Source organism: Schistocerca nitens, chromosome 5 (genome assembly GCF_023898315.1).
Source record: "Schistocerca nitens isolate TAMUIC-IGC-003100 chromosome 5, iqSchNite1.1, whole genome shotgun sequence".
Lineage (NCBI taxonomy): Eukaryota > Metazoa > Arthropoda > Insecta > Orthoptera > Acrididae > Schistocerca > Schistocerca nitens.
This window is the reverse complement of record NC_064618.1, coordinates 816,212,736-816,236,366: the sequence shown is the minus strand read 5'-3', so window position 1 is coordinate 816,236,366 and position 23,631 is coordinate 816,212,736. Positions and strand designations below refer to the sequence as shown.

At 44.8% G+C, this 23,631-nt stretch overlaps 1 protein-coding gene across 2 annotated transcripts in view; it reads left to right on the top strand.

The window, feature by feature from the left end:
• Positions 1-23,631, top strand: part of LOC126259294 (atrial natriuretic peptide receptor 1-like) — a 1,315,450-nt gene that overhangs the window by 493,266 nt on the left and 798,553 nt on the right. The window lies entirely within an intron of this gene.

Below are 23,631 nucleotides of genomic sequence, written 5' to 3'. Positions count from 1 at the left end.
GTGATGGTATGGGGTGCCACTGGTTACACGTCTCGGTTACCTATTGTTCGCATTGCCGGCACTTTGAACAGTGGACGTTACATTTCAGATGTGTTACTACCCGTGGCTCTTCCCTTCATTTGATCCCTGCAAAACCCTACATTTCAGCAGGATAATGCACGACCGCATGTTGCAGGTCCTGTACAGGCCTTTCTGGATACAGAAAGTGTTCTACTGCTGCCCTGGCCAGCACATTCTCCACATCTCTCACCAATTGAAGACGTCTGGTCAATGGTGGCCGAGCAGCTGGCTCGTCACAATACGCCAGTCACTACTCTTGATAAACTGTGGTATCGTGTTGAAGCTGCATGGGTAGCTGTACCTGTACACGCCATCCAAGCTCTGTTTGACTCAATGCCCAGGCGTATCAAGGCCGTTATTACAGCCAGAGGTGGTTTCTCTGAGTACTGATTTCTCAGGATCTATGCACCCAAACTGCGTGAAAATGTAATCACATGTCAGCTCTAGTATAATATATTTGTCCAATGAATACTCGTTTATCATCTGCATTTGTTCTTGTTGTAGCAATTTTAATGCGAGACTGCATATTGTACGGTGGTTACTGTTGTCAGCGGTTTGTCATCAACAGTGTGGATTTCTTTTCCTGTGCATGCGTAATAAGTTACACTTACTTACATTCGGCGTCAAATACCAGAACCTGCACCATTCATCAATCTTCTGTAGGGTACGCTGCAAATCAGTACTGTCCTCTGGAGTAGCTACCTTCTTATATGCTACCGTAGCATCTGTGGACAGCCTTAAAGATCTTCTAACGAACTCCACTTGATCACTTGTTATATTATTTATTGTGTTTTAGCTACAGTGCCCTCGTTCCTCTTGGTGTGCGTCACAGGGCCCCGCAATGCTGAGGAAGCACTGCTGGTATGCGTAACTCACTGCAGTCTGGCCCTCACCTGGCTGTAACTTGTGCTCAGAATATCGCACAAAACTAACTTTCCCTATCCTAAACGATGGTGCCGCTATATTATAAACAGTAATGGTCCTTCATACTTCCTTCGGGTACCGCCAAAATTACTTTTATACCTCTCGATTTTGTTCCGTTGAGTTCTGTTTGCAACGAATTCTTATTCCAGTCACAGATCTGGTCAGCTACTTGGTAAGCCCGTATTTTTCCCACTAAACGACAATGCGAGACTATGTCAAATCCCTTCCTGAAGTCGAGGAACACGACGTCAACGTGAGCGCTGATGTCTACGGCGCTGTAAAAGGGTGGTAAATTGGAAACTCGTGCTAAGTTCTGTGGCACCAAACTGCTGAGGTCGTAAGTGGGCTGTTTAGGTTTTTTTATTGGTAACGCCACGTAGCGCTCCGTATGAAAATCACTGGCTGTGCTGTGTGCAGTCTGTGGCCGGTTTGCATTGTTGTTTGCTATTGTAGTGTTGGGCAGTTGGCTGTTAACAGCGCGTAGCGTTGCGCAGTTGGAGGTGAGCCACCAGCAGTGGTGGATGTGGCGAGAGAGATGGCGGAGTTTTGAGAGCGGATGATCTTAACATGTGTCCATCAGATACAGTAAATTTGTAAGACTGGATGTCATGAACTTTATATATATATATATATATATATATATATATATATATATATGTGTCTTTTGAACAATATTAAGGTAAATACATTGTTTGTTCTTTATCAAAATCTTTCATTTGCTAACTATGCCTATCAGTAGTTGGTCCCTTCAGTAGTTAGAATCATTTATTTCGCTGGCAAAATGGATTGCGTTGCGATAAAAATATTGTGTGTCAATTTAGTGTTTATCAGAACAGGTAAATAGTGGAATATCTGAGTACGTTCAGTTCTGTTCAATGTTTGAAAATCAAATAATGTAAGAGGTTTATCACCACAGTAATTCATTAATTTTTCTAAGGGGACGTTTCAAGGTCATAGGTCCCTAGGCTTACACACTACTTAATCTAACTTAAACTAACTTACGCTGAGGACAACACACAGACCCATGCCCAAAGGAGGATTCGAACCTCCGAGGGGGGGAGGGGGGGGGAGCTGCGCGAACCTTGGCAAGGCGCCTCAGACAGCACGGCTACCCCACGTGGCTGCAATGGGTGGTCTCAACAGCAATATTAACTATTTATGCCAATTCCAGGGTGAGTTTTGATAGTCGTCCATGTCTTCATGCCCTGCACTGAACATTCGAACCAACCTAATTCATCCACTGCATCATACCCATAAATCTCATTGATTTAATTGCGCAAATCTGGCACTATCACGATTCCAGCGTTCAAAAAACTACTTACTACTCTAAAAACTGAGCCGTTTCGGTTATGTTAACCGTGGTTAATAACTGCCAGGTCAACTTGAAAAGAAAATGCCGTATGTGATATGTCTGCGTAAGCAGAATAAACTAACGATCAAAGTCCAAAAACAATTTATTGGACTGTTCAATTAACCAAAACAAATTCTCCAAATATAACACCAACACAAAACACTGATCCATCTAAGGAATCACAACTACATACAAGAGTAATATAGAAAACGACTGAAATAATTTCCTGCTAGTCTCCACCAGAGACTTCTCCGATATACCACGCCTGATCCAGAGATCAGCGAGAAGATCTAAGCCAGGCTGCCGGGGCGGCAGCTATCCACGTCTGCTGGCGTTCGATGAACTGCCGATGTGCGGCCGAGCGCCGGCATTAATAGCGCTTCGGCGGATGAGTACCTGGGAACTATTTTCCATCACATGGTTTGACGTGTGAAAATAGTTCCGGGATCTGCAGCGACCTCTTCCTTATGTTTATGTGGGCCGGTAGTGGCCACTGGTGTCTTTGCTGTGGTGTTGTTGTTGTTGTGGCCGTTCATCAATATTGCCTGTCGGTTGTGTAGTGCTTTGGTGCGACTGCGAAGCGGGCAACCCGCGGCTGCAGGCTGTCAGTTTGGTTGCTGATACTCTAGGCGCCGTGATGTCTGGTGGAGAAGGCCATATCAGTATGTTACGATCCAAATGCACTATTCCACAATTTGAAGGAATTGGTGACGTGGAACAGATTTACTGTAGTCTTCCAGAAGTAAAATACAAGTTACTGTATCGTCAGCATATAGGACTGTCCCCTCGCGGAATAGTTTTTTAAAACATAGCTTATACGGAGGATCCCAGAAAGAATGGTCAACAGCGATGTGACAGTAACGAACATTGAAAGCAAAAATGTCTGATAAACAGTGGGTGTAAACTGCAACTTATGAGCTATGGGCACTTCTTCATCTTCTTTACTGTGAGACAAATATCTTCCATTGCAAGCTCTTTGCTTTCCATTTTTTGGGAGGTGGTAGTACCAACCGAAACAATAAAAAATTATCTACTAAACATTGGCTCTAGAATGTGTTGCTTAAGAGCTATGAACACTTGTTCAGTAAAAGAGATGTGTTTCACTAACGCAAAGATGAACAAGTGTTCACAGCTCTTAAGATTGCACCTTAGAGCCCATGTTTACTGCACATTTTTGCTTCGAATGGTCGTTCCTGTCATATCTCTGAAAACTGACCATTCCTCATGGGATACATTGTATGGTTATCTGGTTCAAAATGGCTCTGAGCACTATGGGACTTAACTGCTGAGGTCATCAGTCCCCTAGAACTTAGAACTACTTAAACCTAACTAACCTAAGGACATCACACACATCCATACCCGAGGCAGGATTCGAACCTGCGACCGTAGCAGTCGCACGGTTCCAGACTGTAGCGGCTAGAACCGCTCGGCCACCCCGGCCAGCTGGTTATCTGGCATTGCCCTTAGCCTTGAAGGCTACTACTAATGGCTCTGAGCACTATGGGACTTCTACTAGTTGATACTCCATTGCTTTATAACATTTCTTTAAGTACCCACAAGAGTGTTACAGAGATGTCTCATAAAGTCCATTGGTAGTCACTACAAGAGAGATGTTGTGCATCACGGCGAAACTTATCGTTCCGAGAAAGTATGTTGCACGAGGAGTCAGGCAGCATATGACTTCCTCCCACATACGCCTCACGATATGACACGACGAGTGTATCGGAGAAATTACATGTCATTTGGAGGTTTATCGACAGCAGTTCTTAGCACACACCGTTAAAGAACATAAGAGGTGATGAGGAAATGATAGCGGTACCAGAAGTACTCTTCGCTATACGCCGTAAAGTGAATTGCGGTCTGTACTGCGGATGTAGGTGCCTTCTGACCAGAAGTATCCGTACACAACCATGTAGCCGGCCGCGGTGGCCGAGCGTTCTAGGCGCTTCAGTCCGGAACCGCGCTGCTGCTACGGTCGCAGGTTCGAATCCTATCTCGGGCATGGATGTGTGTGATGTCCTTAGGTTAGTTAGGTTTAAGTAGTTCTAAGTTCTATGGGACTGATGACCATAGCTCTCAGAGTCATTGGAACCATTTTGAAACACTACCATGTAACGCGGAATTGAACACTAGATGTCACGAGAGGCAGACCTGTCACCATGGTAGGGGACGGGGAGTATCGTCTTGCCAGCAGAGCAACAGTAACACCGGAATGGGTCGTTCAGGAGGGATCACTGACTTCCAACGTGGGCCATTCATTGGATGTCACCTGAAACAAATCTTCTGGGACATTTCAGACGTTCTAAGGCTGTTAAAGTCGCCTGTTGGTGCTTTAACTGTGAGTGAAAATGCGAAGGTACAGCCACAGCTGAAGCAGGATCAGGCATACTGTCGTAGAACGATCGTCGAGCATTGACGAGGCTGGTTGTATTAAAACGCATTAAATCAGCGGAATGAATCACTGGAGCATTCCAAACTGCTACCAGGACTCCAGATACAACAACGAATGTGCGTAAAGAGGTAGAGGGAGTAGGGTATAAAGATAACTGGAAACATGTGACTTGTAGTGACGCTGTACCAGGTGGCAGCTGGATGGAATTATTTGGGTTTGGCGAATGGCTAGAGAACTTTGCCTTACACTATGTTTAGTGCCCACATTGAAGTACGGCGGTGATAGTGTTACGGTATGGAGGGTGTGCTTCATGGTTAGGGTATGGTTCCCTTATTGCCCTTAAAAAAAACTGCTACATGTGCTACGGTTTACAGCACTGCGTAGAGAACACAGTAGTGAGACAGTTCAAAGAGGATAAAGATTTGTATCAGCGTGATAATGTAGCTTTCATAAGTCAGCAACTGCGAGGCCTTACTTAGGGGATAATAACGTTCTTGAGATCGACTGGTCTGCCCCCAGTCCCGACCTGAAGTCAACAGAACACGTTTGGGGTGACGTTCGCTCTAGACACCCGTGTCCAATATAAAACCTTCGCTGGTTCCGGCTCTTGAGGGGGAGTGGGCTACCATTCCTTCACTTCACACCTCATCGAATGTGTCCCCAGTGGAGTTCAAGCGGTCATAAAGAGGAACTGTCGAGAGACATCATATTACTGTCCACTAATAGATGCGCGGATACTTTTGATCAGATAGTCCACTCTGAATATCTTGCGAGTAAGGGTGTCATACTGACTCCAGAAACAGTCGAAAGGAGGTTCTACACTACTGGCCATTAAAATTGCTACACCACGAAGATGACGTGCTACAGACGGAAATTTAACCGACAGGAAGAATATGCTGTGATATGCAAATGAATAGTTTTTCAGAGCATTCACACAAGGTTGGCGCCGGTGGCGACACCTACAACCTGCTGACATTAGGAAAGTTTCCAACCGATTTCTCATACACAAACAGCAGTTGACCGGCGTTGCCTGGTGAAACGTTGTTGTGATGTCTCGTGTAAGGAGGAGAAATGCGTACCATCACGTTTCCGACTTTGATAAAGGTCGGATTGTAGCCTATCACGATTGCCGTTTATCGTATCCCGACATTGCTGCTCGCGTTGGTCGAGATCCAATGACTGTTAGCAGAATATGGAATCGGTGGGTTCAGGAGGGTAATATGGAACACCGTGCAGGATCCCAACGGCCTCGTATCACTAGCAGTCAAGATGACAGGCATCTTATCCGCGTGGCTGTAACGGATCGTGTAGCCGCATCTCGATCCCTGAGTCAACAGATGGGGACGTTTGCAAGACAACAACCATCTGCACGAACAGTTCCACGACGTTTACAGCAGCATGGACTATCAGCTCGGAGACCATGGCTGCGATTACCCTTAACGCTGCATCACAGACAGGAGCGCCTGCGATGGTGTACTCAACGACGAATCTGGCTGCACGAATGGCAAAACGTCATTTTTTTTTCGGATGAATCCAGGTTCTGTTTACAGCGTCATGAAGGTCGCATCCGTGTTTGGCGACATCGCGGTGAACGCACTCTGGAAGCGTGTATTCGTCATCGCCATACTGGCGTATCACCTGGAGTGATGGTATGGGGTGCCATTGGTTACACGTCCCAGTCACCTCTTGTTCGCATTGCCGGCACTTTGAACAGTGGACATTTCAGATGTGTTACGACCCGTGGCTCTACCCTTCATTCGATCCCTGCAAAACCCTACATTTCAGCAGGATAATGCACGACCGCATCTTGCAGGTCTTGTACGGGTCTTTCTGAATACTGAAAATGTTCGGCTGCTGCCCTAGCCAGCACATTCTCCACCAATTGAAGACGTCTGGTCAATGGTGGTCGAGCAACTGGCTCGTCACAATATGCCAGGCACTACTCTTGATGTACTGTGGTATCACGTTGAAGCTGCATGGGCAGCTGTCCCTGTACACGCCATTCAAGTTCTGTTTGACTCAATGCCCAGGCGTATCAAGGCCGTTATTACGGCCAGTGGTGGTTGTTCTGGGTACCGATTTCTCAGGAACTGTGCACTCAAACTGCATGAAAATGTAATCACATGTCAGTTCTAGTATAATACATTTGTCCAATGAATTCCCGTTTGTCATCTGCATTTTTTCTTGGTGTAGCAATTTTAATGGCCAGTTGTTTATAATTAGTACTTTGGGGGAGAGGGGGTGAACTGCATTTCCCTACAATTCTCCAGTTAATCTCGGTCTCCCACCCGCTTTCTCTCCTTAAGAGGCCGTGGACGCATACTCCTGAATATTTGAACTTTGCTGTCACTCACTGTATAAACCGTTTGCAAAGCTATACTTGGTATTCCTCTTCGGGTGACCGCCGTGAATATGCTGTATATGAAAGGGAGGCAGACGCTGCACTCGTGTGTACTATTGTGTCTGCTGCTTCACTACCTGATCACGTACTGTCTGGATTTGGGGTGCCGAGGACTGGAAAGTCACACTAGCTCACAACAGACCACATGTTGGAGCCAAGTCACATTACATATTTTTGAAGATGAAGGGCGACGACCGCAGCGAGTCTCATTTTTCAAGCTAGCTGGTCGCGAACTCCTTGTGCCCCCACCCCCCTATCTTCCCCATCCCTTCCGACCGCCCCCGCCCGCGCCGCCTCTCACTGACGAGCTGCGACGCCGTAACAAAGTAAAGACGTCCTGTCCCGTCCCGTCTCGCCTCGCCGGCGGCGCCTCTTTGTGGAAGGAGCCTTTTGTCGCGGAGGCACCGCAAACTGGCGGGGCCCTCTCCCGACACCCCGCCGCCCCCACCCCCGCGCGGTGCCTTGCCTCGCCGCGCCACTCCACGGGGCGCGCGGCCCTCGTGTTTACGCCGGCAGCTGACGCGCCGCTGGTCCCAGCTGTCCGCGCTCGGACGGGCGCACCCACCCGCACAATGGTCTGCTCGCGCGGCGGCTACTTTGCGCTGGGAACAATGGGCCCCCGGCCGACAGCGGGCGCGCCCCGGAGACGAGCTCGAGGTGTGATATGCCGCCCTCCAGACGCTACGACTTGAATAGCCCGACATTACCGCCCAGCCGAATAAACCTACCGGTCTCCAAACAAACTAAAGACTAACCAAGCACATGACTTGTCATCGATTCTGTCCAACTCGGTTCTAAATGAAGTGGTCGAGGAATGGAGGCACGTGGACCAAACCGTGGGTGCTGCATACGTATAAACTCGGGACCATTCGACCGTCGTGTCATCCTCGGTGGAGGATTGGCGTGGGGTCAGCACACCGCTCTCCCGGTCGTAAGATGGTATTCTTGACAGAAGCCGCTACTATTCGGTCGAGTAGCTCCTCAATTGGCATCACGAGGCTGAGTGTACCCCGAAAAATGGCAAGAGCGCATGGCGGCCTGGATGGTCACCCATCCAAGTGCCGACCACGCCCGACAGCGCTTAACTTCGGTGATCCCACGGGAACCGGTGTATCCACGGCGACAAGGCCGTTGCCCGCATAACGCAATACAGTCCGAGAATTTGGTGAAAAGTCTAAACTAACAAATCTAATTCGTGAAAAACTTAATAGACACAGTATCTAGAGTGAAATCTATGGAAGAGACACCTCAGACCTTCGAAATAAGTACAGGTACTACAAGGTGATGGCGTGTCTGTAATTATTTTTAGTTGTGTTCTAGAAGAAAAAAACATTGACAATTTGGAACGGAAAACTGGACGGTATAAGGTATCACCAATAAGTTTGGGAGAGCAAATAAAAATATTGCAATGAGCTGTCCCACATTTGCAGATTTCTTGTATACTTCCTGAAAATGTGGCATCTGCTGCATAAAACAAGTTAATCTTTTAGAAGAAACAACCAGAAGGACTGGCTTCAGAAATTCTCCAGAGGAAATAGAAATACTAATTAAAAATTCACCGAAATTTCTGAAAACCGATTTCGCCAAACTGAGAAGGTGAAAAAGCTTAAATACCTTGGGGTGGTAATCCACGAAAACGGTTTGGAAAAATATGCTTCAGAGGGAACGATACATAAAATCGGAACGACATATCTTATAACTAAAGACGTTTACAACAAAAAATGTCTACTTAAAAACACAAAAGATAAGTTATTACAAACCGGAACGTCTACATGCAAACGAATACCTAGTATTAAACTATCATCATCATCATTAATCAGTTAACTCATTATGAGTAACGTGACCTCTCTTCATTCATTTCTTAAGCAACTGAATCTTCATCTACATCCATACTCCGCAAGCCACCTGACGGTGTGTGGCGCAGGGTACCTTGAGTACCTCTATCTGTTCTCCCTTCTAGTCCAGTCTCGTATTGTTCGTGGAAAGAAGGATTGTCCGTATGATTCTGTGTGGGCTCTAATCTCTCTGATTTTATCCTCATGGTCTCTTCGCGAGATATACGTAGGAGGGATCAATATACTGCTTGACTCCTCGATGAAGGTATGATCTCGAAACTTCAACAAAATCCCGTACCGAGGTACTGAGCGTCTCTCCTGCAGAGTCTTCCACACAAAAATCTTCGACTAGACGTCTTCACACACAGCGATCTTCAGCTCTTCATCGCACAATGTGAAGAGGTAGTAGGGTAATTTTCTTCGCTTGATCCAACCATGTGTTTGCTGCTCTTCCTCTGGTCTTCTGCCTTCGATTTTGACGTTGCACCGTCTTTTTTTCTAAATTTCTCTAAATAACTTTATTTCATGACTGAACAATAAACGAATCTCTTGTTTTATTTTACGATCCCCCCATCCTCCGTCAACTCCTCCCCAAGGGAACTATGATGCTAAATAACAATCAAGAAGATGCAAAATTTTAGTGAAAACTGGCCTGAAGATCGTAGACAATAGGATTAAGTTGATAGATTGAAACACGGACTGGGAGGTTGAGGATCAAGCGGTGGAAAATCTTCACAGATTCCACTATCTGGGAGAGGTCGTAACAGGCATGCTTAGCTGAACAAAAGCGTAGCAGGCATATCCCAAATGGAACAGAAACTACGACAGGTTGCAAGTACAACCCATGGAACGAAGAACCTACCGAGGAACGTAAGATTACGACACTTCTGTTGTTAATAGAAAATAAAGCATGCAATTCAAGGGAAACGACCACTTTCTTGCGAGACGTGTGGAGCACGAAAAAACTGAGCGGTGCCTAAAACTATACAGAAGGAGGTACAAGGTAAAACTGCCATGCATAAATTATTCTACTCCGTTACTTTGTTATTTAAATGCTCGCTAGGCATTGAACCTCAAATCAATAAGCTGCAGTAGATGGACTAGAATTTCTTTTCATCAAATAGAACTTACACCTTGTTGCTTGCTCGCAGGCAACGAATTTTGTCATCTGAATGAACCTTTTTGCACCCCATTCACATTTTTGTAAATGCGACGATCACTTGAGACGAGAAACCTAATAATTTCGTGGATTCCTGATTTCGCTTTAAATGGCTCACTGATACTTCACCTACGTGAGAATAAATTGCCGGCCGAAGTGGCCGTGCGGTTAAAGGCGCTGCAGTCTGGAACCGTGAGACCGCTACGGTCGCAGGTTCGAATCCTGCCTCGGGCATGGATGTTTGTGATGTCCTTAGGTTAGTTAGGTTTAACTAGTTCTAAGTTCTAGGGGACTAATGACCTCAGCAGTTGAGTCCCATAGTGCTCAGAGCCATTTTTGAGAATAAATTTATAATGTAAAGTATTAAGGAAACATATTTGCTGTATTTTCTCTTCCACCTTTTCCTAACAAAATGATTCAAAAGGCTCTGAGCACTATGCGACTTAACTTCTGAGGTCATCAGTCGCCTAGAACTAAGAACTACTTAAACCTAACTAACCTAAGGACATGACACACATCCATGCCCGAGGCAGGATTTGAACCTGCGACCGTAGCGGTCGCTCGGTTCCAGACTGCGCCTAGAACCGCACGACCACTCCGGCCGGTCTCCTAACAAAAAATGTTTTTGCACAGTTCAGCTGCCGGCCGGAGTGGCCGTGCGGTTCTGGGCGCTACAGTCTGGAGCCGAGAGACCGCTACGGTCGCAGGTTCGAATCCTGCCTCGGGCATGGATGTGTATGATGTCCTTAGGATTAGGTTTAATTAGTTCGAAGTTCTAGGCGACTGATGACCTCAGAAGTAACGTTGCATAGTCCTCAGAGCCATTCGAACCACAGTTCAGCTGAACTTCACACGGTTCTGCAGTGGACTACTACTTTAAGAACATTCCCACACCGTTGGCACTAAAGTACTCTTGTTATTACGTATGTACCGAAAGACATTGTTCATCAGATACGCTGTACTTAGCAATTTTGATAGCACCTGGCAGCAGAGATTTATATTACCGTGCCACTGCTTTGTTGCCAGGTAATACGACTTGCACAACTATCCATTTCTGAAAGTACTGCTGTTGAATGAAACGGCACAACGACAATATAGCGTGGAATAACATACAACATTTGTATGTGTTTGCAGTTAACAATTGATGTCATGAACGGTTTCTATTATATGACTACAAAGTTTGATTAAAATCAACGCTTTAAATTCGCAAAACAGTGAATTTATTTTCAGTCACTGATGATCTTCTACAGCGTCAGCTCAAATATTTTTAGACGTTACTATCTCGCCGTTGCAACATACTTTGTGTCATCTTGCCACCTGAAATTCAGAAGCTAAATGCATCCGCTCTAATTACCATCAATTTCTAGGCGATATGAGATCTACAATTTAGTTTAAATGTTCAAATCTGTGTGAATTCCTAAGGGACCAAACTGCTATAAGGTCATCAGTACCTAGCCGGAGAAGTGGCCGAGCGGTTCTAGGCGCTTTAGTCTGGAACCACGTGACCGCTACGGTCGCAAGTTCGAATCCTGTCTTGGGCATGGATGTGTGTGATGTCCTTAGGTTAGTTAGATTAAAGTAGTTCTAAGTTCTAGTGGACTGATGACATCAGACGTTAAGTCCCACAGTGCTCAGAGCCATCAGTCCCTAGACTTACACACTAGTTTAACTTATGCAAAGAACAAAGCCGGCCGGTGTGGCCGTGCGATTCTAGGCGCTTCAGTCTGGAACCGCGTGACCGCTACGGTCGCAGGTTCGAATCCTGCCTCGGGCATGGATGTGTGTGATGTCCTTAGGTTAGTTAGGTTTAAGTAGTTCTAAGTCGTAGGGGACTGATGACCACTGATGTTAAGTCCCATAGTGCTCAGAGCTATTTGAACCATTTGAACCAAAGAACAAAACACACACACACACACATGCCGCAGGGAGGACTCGAACCTCCGGCGGGATAATGCTGTTCGTCCTTACAGATCCAAACCTCATATCAAATGGTTCATATGGCTCTGAGCACTGTGGGACTTAATATCTGAGGTCATCAGTCCCCTAGAACTTAGAACTAGTTAAAGATAACTAACCTAAGGGCATCACACACATCCATGCCCGAGGCAGGATTCTAACCTGCGACCGTGGCAGCGGTGCGTTTCCGGACTGAAACGCCTAGAACCGCTCGGTCACCGCGGCCGGCTTAAATCAGCTGTCCTCGCAAGAAGTTCGGATGTTACGCAGGAAGAGAAACGCGAATGCTTGAGGTGTTGTGTTTTGTGGCACTCCGTTCAAGCGTTCTGCTACTGCTACTGCAGTGCTACAGCGGCAGAGCTCTCCATGACCAAAACGCGAAACTGTAGCTTTAAGTTCGTTTGTATCACCACAGACGGTGTGCGGCCGCTGCGTTGCAAAACATCCCGCGTTAATTTGCCGTCCCTGAGGGAGTCTCCCTTTGTAACGAAGACCTCCTGGCGCCAAACGCATTTCCGAGTCGGGCATGAAATGCAGACCGGAGAAAGAGTAATGGAATGCGCCGCTGAAGGGGCGGGACCACCCAAGGCGGCCAATGAAGGAGCAGACGGCAGCGAAGCTGGCGCGACGGAGCGGTAATTACCGGATTAGAGCGGTCTTTGATGTGTTGCGGAGCACGTAATTAGACTGAGGCATTATGAACGGCTTCTGTGTACAAAGCTCAAGTTTCTTTTCCTTTGATTAAAAACTTGCTCGTAGTGAAGGAAGTGATGCAATAAACTTACCTTACGATGAGACTTGGCGGAGAACCTGTCACTTTTGTTACAAGAAAATTTCCGTTGCAGTCTTGAGAAAGTCACAGTGGATATAAAGGGTTTGGCCGTGGTAAATTAATACGCACATCAACAACTAAGGTAGAGACCCCTACCAGCAAGTCTGTTCAACGGCGCCCGAGGAAGTTAGTGTAGTGAGTTTAGCGACCAAGGCACAACACGATTCCAGCCAGTCCCACGAGGTCTGTAGCCGCGCCAGCCGCCCACAGATGCCACACCTCCAACACCACCATATTATTTCCAGCTTGCACTATGCTGCGGTATCAGGCGCCCTAATGTCCTACGGAATCGATGGTTGAGAAATGAGATTTTATTGATTTTTATTTCTTACTATTGCGGTTTTCATATTTAACCTGTCATTACTATTGTTTGTTGTGTATTGCGTGATACTGAACAACGACGAAAGGAAGTTCGCCAAATGATACTGACCTTAGAAGCTGCACATTCCTCTCTCGGCGAGGGCAGAGCTTACTTTCGGACGAGACGCACCGGAATAGCTGTCCAGCACCTCCCAGGAAATTGTATTTCGAATCGCTGGAACAAGTCGGCACCGCAGGTTTAAAATTGTACACGTGTATTAAGTGCAGCCTAAGCATAACTTTCCGTTGCGCCGGCACCAATTAACGGGATAATGGGTGACCAACGTGATGCGATGGGCAGTCGGGCGAGGTACCGTGTAACTAGAAAAACATGTCAGTTCGTGAAATATTTCAATGAGCAAATTAAATTTTCCAAACATTTCATGGTGAGCTTTTCTAAAACCTAGGAATACAAGTATACTGCCGAAACGTACGCTACAACAAGTAATTCCAATGCAACTGTTTTATGTTGCGCCTGGCAGCAGTTGAAGACCTGACGTCATATACGGTACTTATACGAATGTCCGAAAGAACAGACACCATTGATGACCTGCAGCCGTCTAGAACGAAATTAGAATTATACGTTAATATCTTCAGCTGCTGACGGGCGATGATATATATCAACAGGGACAGGTGAAAATGTGTGCCCCGACCGGGACTCTGCCATGTGAGCAGGAGATCCCGGGTTCGAGTCCCGGTCGGGACACACATTTTCACCTGTCCCCGTTGATATATATCATCGCCCGTGAGCAGCTGAAGATATTACTACATAATTCTAACATGACGTCAAATTCAGAAAGACTACCGACCTGTGCGTATATGTATCTAGCAGAACTAGAGAGCAAAGTCAGACTGGTACAAAGACAGGCGGTAACACCTGTTGTTTATATCAACTCTTGTATTTTTATTGTTTTGGTTATAAGAAATCGTGTGTTAAAAACCTGAATTTCAGAAAAGTGTTTTGTAAAACATGATCTCTTATACTAAGATCATCGTAAGTTTTCAGAAATCGAAATTTGTGATTTTTTTTTGTGGATGGGAAAGGAGAGAGAGAGGGGAAGGGGGTTGTATAGTTCAAGAGGTCTGTTCCGGCGCGTAAGATTTTAGAAGTTTAGCGCTAATGTCATGCGAGGTTACTGAAAAGATATGTATTCAACATTACTGTGCCTATTTGTCAATAACTGTTCTTGATAATGTTCCCAACCATACCGTTGGTATTCACAAGATGCCTGCTGCGGCAAAGACGTAAGGGGAGATTGTTAGCTTCAACGTCGCGACGTCGAAGGAGGTGATAAATTTAAAAAGATGCAGGCTATGGACGTATAAGGGACAGTCAAATGAAAGCGAGACAGATGGAAAAAAAGTAAGTAAACTGTTTATTTTTTCAAAAGTAATTGCCGTAGTTGTTAATACAACTGTTCCACTGTGAGACAAGCGTACACTTCTTCCGAACTGACTGTAAGGGCCCGTTGCTCCTTGATTTCCCGGAACACGGCGCCATAGTAACGTACAGCGTTGCGTGGACTCTTTGCAAGAACTAAGGCGCACTTTGAAGATGGAACGCATTGGAATGCTGACGGACAGCATGATTATGTTGCAGGATAATGCCTGTCCAGCTGTTTCGGCTATGCTGCTGAAGTTTCGGTGAAGAGCCCTGATGCATCCCCATAAAGTCACGATAATTCCTCCTGCGTTTCCCTTGTTTTCGAAGCCCTGAAGAAAGGCATTTGTGGCCGTATTTGCTGCGGACGAAGAGATGCACGTGTGGATACAACCATGGTTCTGTAGGCAACAGGCGCCGGTCAGAGTGGCCGAGCGGTTCTAGGCGCTACAGTCTGGAACCGCGCAGCCGTTACGGCCGCAGGTTCGAATCCTGCCTCGGGCATGGATGTGTGTGATGTCCTTAGGTTAGTTAGGTTTAAGTAGTTCTAAGTTCTAGGGGACCGATGACCTCAGAAGTTAAGTCCCATAGTGCTCAGAGCCATTTGAGCCATTTGTAGGCAACAGGCAATATTTTTCCATGAAAGCTTGACCGTCTTGTCTCACCGCAGAATAAATAATAAGCAAATGTTTTTTATTCCAGTCGTTGATCACAACATCAATTCTTTAGACGATGACCGGTTTCAGTCCGTAATGACCACCCTCAGATCTACAATATACAAATATATTTCAACATAATGTAGCAATACGTATCACAATATACTATCATACAACCAGGGAAATGTACAGACAAGATACAGTAAAACGTACCTTTTTTACGCCATGTCCTAAAGTGATAAGGCCATAATGGCATCGTCAAAACATATAAATATGATCGGCACAGCATAGTCACGTGGATCTAAAATAAGGTGCAGAATGAGCCACATCGTCCACATAGTGATTATTACAACTGGCTACTGAAGTACAGTAGCTACCAGAAACCTGTTTGCCTACATCCTCCCTAGATGCTGCTACTGTGAGCTTAGATGTAGTCATCATTTACGCAGAAAACATAATCTGATAAAAATACATTAGGTAAAATACATGTAGCAGACCTTTAAAACTGATAACTATCATAGAAACCAATTGTGATACATTAAAAGACGAATACAGTTACCCATATAAAATCATTAAAAGGAAACATATGAAGGGAACAGGTCCGACCCTTTTATGGTGAATTTACGGTCAACAATTAATATACGTAATACATTGCATGTAGCAACCTATAAATTGCCTATGAAAGATAAAATGTCTATATGACAGCTGAAAAAAAGACAGATCAATGATCAGCGCCCTGTGTTGGGTCTGACGCCATGATGTTATGTAGGCGCGCACCGATCGTAAGAACTTAACAAGTATTGGGCTTTACATACATCGTGATATGTCTCCCACAGAAAACGTTTAAACAACATGTTGTTGTTGTTGTTGTTGTGGTCTTCAGTCCTGAGACTGGTTTGATGCAGCTCTCCATGCTACTCTATCCTGTGCAAGCTGCTTCATCTCCCAGTAACAACTGCAACCTAAATCCTTCTGAATCTGCTTAGTGTATTCATCTCTTGGTCTCCCTCTACGATTTTTACCCTCCACGCTGCCCTCCAATACTAAATTGGTGATCCCTTGATGCCTCAGAACATGTCCTACTAACCGGTCCCTTCTACTAGTCAAGTTGTGCCACAAATTTCTCTTCTCCCCAATCCTATTCAATACCTCCTCATTAGTTATGTGATCTACCCATCTAATCTTCAGCATTCTTCTGTAGCACCACATTTCAAAAGCTTCTATTCTCTTCTTGTCCAAACTATTTATCGTCCATGCTTCACTTCCATACATGGCTACACTCCATACAAATAATTTCAGAAACGACTTCCTGACATTTAAATCTATACTCGATGTTAACAAATATCTCTTCTTCAGAAACGCTTTCCTTCTCATTTCCAGTCTACATTTTATATCCTCTCTCCTTCGACCATCATCAGCTATTTTGCTCCCCAAATAGCAAAACTCCTTTACTACTTTAAGTGTCTCATTTCCTAATATAATTCCCTCAGTCCGCATCTCGTGGTCATGCGGTAGCGTTCTCGATTCCCACGCCCGGGTTCCCGGATTCGATTCCTGGCGGGGTGATGGATTTTCTCTGCCTCGTGATGACTGGGTGTTGTGTGCTGTCCTTAGGTTAGTTAGGTTTAAGTAGTTCTAAGTTCTACGGGACTGATGACCATAGATGTTAAGTCCCATAGTGCTCAGAGCCATTTGAACCATTTAATTCCCTCAGCATCAACCGACTTAATTCTACCACATTCCATTATCCTCGTTTTGCTTTTGTTGATGTTCATCTTATATCCTCCTTTCAAGACACTACCCATGCCGTTCAACTGCTCTTCCAAGTCCTTTGCTGTCTCTGACAGAATTACATTGTCATCGGCAAACCTCAAAGTTTTTATTTCTTCTCCATGGATTTTAATACCTACTCCGAATTTTTCTTTTGTTTCCTTCACTGTTTGCTCAATATACAGATTGAATAACATCGGGGAGAGGCTACAACCCTGTCTCACTCCCTTCCCAACCCCTGCTTTCCATTCATGCCCCTCGACTCTTATAACTGCCATCTGGTTTCTGTACAAATTGTAAATAGCCTTTCGCTCCCTGTATTTTACCACTGCCACCTTCAGAATTTGAAAGAGAGTATTCCAGTCAACATTGTCAAAAGCTTTCTCTAAGTCTACAAATGCTAGAAACGTAGGTTTGCCTTTCCTTAATCTAGCTTCTAAGATAAGTCGTAGGGTCAATATTGCCTCACGTGTTCCTATATTTCTACGGAATCCAAACTGATCTTCCCCAAGGTCGGCTTCTACTAGTTTTTCCATTCGTCTGTAAAGAATTCGTGTTAGTATTTTGCAGCCGTGACTTATTAAACTGATAGTTCGGTAATTTTCACATCTGTCAACACCTGCTTTCTTTGGGATTGGAATTATTATACTCTCCTTGAAGTCTGAGGGTATTTCGCCTGTCTCATACATCTTGCTCACCAGATGGTAGACTTTTGTCAGGACTGGCTCTCCCAAGGCTGTCGGTAGTTCTAATGGAATGTTGTCTACTCCCGGGGCCTTGTTTCGACTCAGGTCTCTCAGTGATCTGTCAAACTCTTCACGCAGTATCTTATCTCCCATTTCATCTTCATCTACATCCTCTTCCATTTCCATAATATTGTCCTCAACTACATCGCCCTTGTATAGACCCTCTATATACTCCTTCCACCTTTCTGCTTTCCCTTCTTTGCTTAGAACTGGGTTTCCATCTGAGCTTTCGATATTCATACAATTGGTTCTCTTTTCTCCAAAGGTCTTTTTAATTTTCCTGTAGGCAGTATCTATCTTACCCCTGGTGAGACAAGCCTCTACGTCCTTACATTTGTGCTCTAGCCATCCCTGCTTAGCCATTTTGCACTTCCTGTCGATCTCATTTTTGAGACGTTTGTATTCCTTTTTGCCTGCTTCATTTACTGCATTTTTATATTTTCTCCTTTGATCAATTAAGTTCAATATTTCTTCTGTTACCCAAGGATTTCTACTAGCCCTCGTCTTTTTACCTACTTGATCGTCTGCTGCATTCACTACTTCATCCCTCAAAGCTACCTTTTCTTCTTCTACTGTATTTCTTTCCCCCTGTCCTTTCAGTTTATCCAGGTCCCATCTCCTTAAATTCCCACCTTCTTGCAGTTTCTTCAGTTTTGATCTACAGTTAATAACTAATAGTTTGTGGTCAGAGTCCACAACTGCCCCTGGAAACATCTTACAATTTAAAACCTGGTTCCTAAATCTCTGTCTTACCATTATATAATCTGTCTGAAACCTGTCAGTATCTCCAGGCTTCTTCCATGTATACAACCTTCTTTTATGATTCTTGAACCAAGTGTTAGCTATCATTAAGTTATGCTCTGTGCAAAATTCTACCAGACGGCTTCCTCTTTCATTTCTTCCCCCCAATCCATATTCACCTACTACGTTTCCTTCTCTTCCTTTTCCAGTCACCCATGACTATTAAATTTTCGTCTCCCTTCACTATCTGAATAATTTCTTTTATTTCATCATACATTTCTTCAATTTCTTCGTCATCTGCAGAGCTAGTTGGCATATAAACTTTTACTACTGTGGTAGGCGTGGGCTTCGTGTCTATCTTGGCCACAATAATGTGTTCACTATGCTGTTTGTAGTAGCTTACCCGCACTCCTATTTTTTATTCGTTATTAAACCTACTCCTGCATTCCCCCGTTTTGATTTTGTATTCGCCTGACCAAAAGTCTTGTTCCTCCTGCCACCGAACTTCACTAATTCCCACTATACCTAACTTTAACCTATCCATTTCCCTTTTTAAATTTTCTAACCTACCTGCCCGATTAAGGGATCTGACATTCCACGCTCCGATCCGTAGAACGCCAGTTTTCTTTCTCCTGATAACGACGTCCTCCTGAGTACTTACCGCCCGGAGATCCGAATGGGGGACTATTTTACCTCCGGAATATTTTACCCAAGAGGACGCCATCATCATTTAACATACAGTAAAGCTGCATGCCCTCGGGAAAAATTTCGGCTGTAGTTTCCCCTTGCTTTCAGCCGTTCGCAGTACCAGCACAGCAGGGCCGTTTTGGTTAGTGTTGCAAGGCCAGATCAGTCAGTCATCCAGACTGTTGCCCCTGCAGCTACTGAAAAGGCTGCTGCCCCTCTTCAGGACCCACACGTTTGTCTGGCCTCTCAACAGATACCCCTTCGTTGTGGTTGCACCTACGGTACGGCTAACTGTATCGCTGAGGCACGCAAGCCTCCCCACCAACGGCAAGTTCCATGGTTCATGGGGGGGGGGGGTTAAACATATTACGTCAATAAATAAAATTATCTAGTCTGGCAATACATTCCATAATAGGTACGACATAATTAATTACAGGATTAGAGTGACTAATATATGGAAGTTTTGACGATGCGATTATGGCCGTATCACTTTAATACTTGGTGTAAAAAGGTACATTTTACCGTATTTTGTCTGTACATTTCCCTGGTTGTGTGATAGTATATTGTGATACGTATTGCTATATTATGTTGAAAGACACGCTGCTCACTAGGTGTATATATTTGTATATTGTAGATCTGAGGATGGTCATTACGGACTGAAACCGGTCATTGTCTAAAGAATTGATATTGTGATCAACGACTGGTAAAACAACATTTGACAGTATTGGATCACTGTTGTATACGCGACTATGTCGCAATTGGGTAAATGATCACTTACTTTTTTTCTGAAAGTCTCGTTTTCGTTGGACTTCCCCTTAAAATATATGTCCATGAATCGCAGTTTCCCACATAGAAAATCTAGCAACTGGCAAAAATTTGGGCATACACTCACACCTCGTCACTGCCATTTCAACCCAACACAGTTGATACGGATTCAAATTAAAGGATACGATACAAGAAAGCATAGTAGAATCAAGCTGTTATCAAAAATATACGTGTTAGGAAATGCCCCGACAAGAAATAACGACAGTAGCAGTGTTATTCAAGCATGGAATGCGATGTGGGTAATGTCAATAGAGTTTTCTCATTGCCACCGCCGAAAAGATGCACAGATGGTGTTTGGTTAAAATATATTTACATTAGTTTTGCTGTTAATAAAAAGGCTATTATAAGCAACTGAGTCTGAATGATATTGATCACAGGAACTAAATCTTGATCACACAAAAGAAATTCCTCTCAGTGTTTGCATTACATTTGGTACAATACTGCGATAGCATATTTTGTTATCATTGTTTTCATTCTTACAAATCGGTAAGATAAGCCCCCTCCCCCCCCCCCCCTCCCCTCGAATAACAGGCATAATTTGTTTGTTATTTTAGAAATAAATAGAATATTTGGTAAGAATTCGTAATAACGGTTTCATTATAAACCTATCGATATATTTTCTCAATGAAAACAAACAATGAGGTTTTGGCGCACAATCCGTGTGTCACATTTCACTCAAAGCATCTCGTGTTAGAGATTGCAGAATAGTCCCCCATGCGGATCTCCGGGAGGAGACTGCCAATGGAAAGGTGAGCGTGAGAAAAAGGTTGAATAACCATCGAAAGGATAACATTCTATGAGTCGGGGCGTGGAATGTCAGAAGCATGATCGTGGTAGGGATGCTAGAAAATCTGAAAATGGATAGGCAAATTCCCAGTCTAAATATAATAGGGGTCAGTGAAGGATTTATGGGAGGATGGGTATAGGGTCAGCTGCAGAAAATGGAACAGCGCGAGAAGGATTCGTTATGAACAGGAATGTAGGGCAGCTGCCTCCGGATAGAGCGCCTCTGCACATGCTTACATCAGCGACCTCGATTGCAGAGGTGGATGACTTTGCCAAAACTGACCTGAAATGCTAGATCGTCTGCAGACGAGTTCGCCATGACTGGGAGTAAACACCCCGTACCGTTAACCGCTGGAGCACTCTTGAGATTGTTGTAATGTCTAACCGACAGCTAGACTCATTCAGGGATGGTTCGCAATGTTTGCTGTACCTCATAAGCAATTCTTGCTCTGCCCACCCTCTGCAACAGTTTTTACTTGTAAACAGACAGTATTTCACCACAAGGTAAAGTAAGAAATAGATTTAGCCATTCTCGTTACAGAAAGCGTCTACTTCTTTATTGTATGGGGTGTCTCAGAAGAAATGATTTATACTCAGGGATATGACACGAACGATCATTCGGAGTAAAATATTCTGGTAAACATGGTCTCTAAAATGCATGCATTAAAAGCTACGAGCACTTCATCTACGATACAGTGAAACATATCTTTCACTTCAAGCTGTTTGTTTTCCATGTTTTCGGAGAAGGTAGTACGGACGAAAACAAGAAAAAAATTGCTTAATAAACGCGGGTTCTGAAATGCATACCGTATGATTCATGAGCACTTATTGAGTAGAAGAGATGTGTTTCACTGTAGCACAGATGAACAAGTGCTCGTAGCTTTTAACGTATGCGCAATAGAACCCATGTTTACTGGACATTTATTTCTTGTTTTGGCTCATACTACCACCTCTCACAACATGCAAAAAAAAAAAAAAAAAGGTTGCGGCAAAGAAAAAGATTGTTCACAGTATCGAAAATGAAGAGGTGCTCATATATCTGAAGGTACGCATTTTAGAGGCCATGTTTTCTAGCCTTTTCCGCTTCGAATGATCGTCCCTGTCATATCACTGAATACCGATCATTCATCCTTAGACACACTGCATTATTAATAAAGTATTGCGCGCTGTAGGAATGTACTACTAGGCATCGATGGTACAGTACAAAAACGTTACATGGTGAATGAATCCGTTCAAGCAACTATCACTTATAACGCCTACTCACGAACAATCAAACAATGGAAAATCCAGTACGCAATAATGACAATGTTATGAAAAGCATAGTTGCAACTCGGCATACAGCGGAGTTGCTGACGCGCACATAGGCACAACACATAGCCTGTGAAACAAAGCTTCCGGTCAAACAGGCCTTCATCAGAATTCGACAATATACATTCACACACACACGCACACACACACGCACACACACTCACGCAAACACACCTCACACACACATGGCCACAGGCTCTGGCTGCCTGGGTTCGGCAACCAGAAACTGTGGTCATGTGTGTGTGTGAGTTGCCTTTGCGTGAGTGTGTGTGTATGTGTGTGTGTGTGTGTGTGTGTGTGTGTATGTTTAATTCTGATGAAAGCCTGTTTGGCCGAAAGCTTTCTTTGACAGACTTTTTGTTGTGCCTATCTGCGCGTCAACAACTCCGCTGTATGCTGAGTAGCAACTATCCTTTTACTACACTACTGGCCATTAAAATTGCTACACTACGAAGGTGACGTGTTACAGAAGCGAAATTTAACCGACAGGAAGAAGATACTGTGATAAGCAAATGATTAGCTTTTCAGAGCATTCACACAAGGTTGGCACCGATCGCGACTCCTACAACGTGCTGACATGAGCAAATTTTCCAACCGATTTCTGATACACGAACAGCGGTTGAGCGGCGCTGCCTGGTGAAACGTTGTTCTGATTCCCCGTATAAGGAGGAGAAATGCCTACCGTCGCGTCTCCGACTTTGATAAAGGTCGGATTGTAGCCTATCGCGATTGCGGTTTAGCGTATCGCCACATTGCTGCTCGCGTTGGTCGAGATCCAATGACTGTTAGCAGAATATGAAATAGGTGGGCTCACGAGGGTAATAAGGAACGCCGTGCTAGATCCCAAAGGCCTCGTATCTCTAGCAGTCGAGATGACAGGCATCTTATCCGCACGGCTGTAACGGATCGTGCAGCCACATCTCGATCCCTGAGTCAACAGATGGGGACGTTTGCAAGACAACCATCTGCACGAACAGTTCGACGACGTTTGCAGCAGCATGGACTATCAGCTCGGAGACCATGGCTGCGGTTACCCTTGACGCTGCATCACAGGCAGGAGCGCTTGCGATGGTGTACTCAACGACGAACATGGGTGCACGAAAGGCAAGACGTTATTTTTTCGAATGAATCCAGGTTCTGTGTACAGCATCAGGATGGTCGCATCAATGTGTGGCGACATCGCGGTGAACACACATTGGAAGCGTGTATTCGTCATCGCAATACTGGCATATCACCCGGCGTGATGGTATGGGGTGCCATTGGTTACACGTCTCGGTCACCTCTTGTTCGCATTGCCGGCACTTTGAACAATGGACGTTACATTTCAGATGTGTTACGACTCGTGGCTCTACCCTTCATTCGATGCAAGGGAAACCCTACATTTCAGCAGGATAATGCACGACCGCATCTTGCAGGACCTGCATCTTGCAGGACCTGTACGGACCTTTCTGGATACAGAAA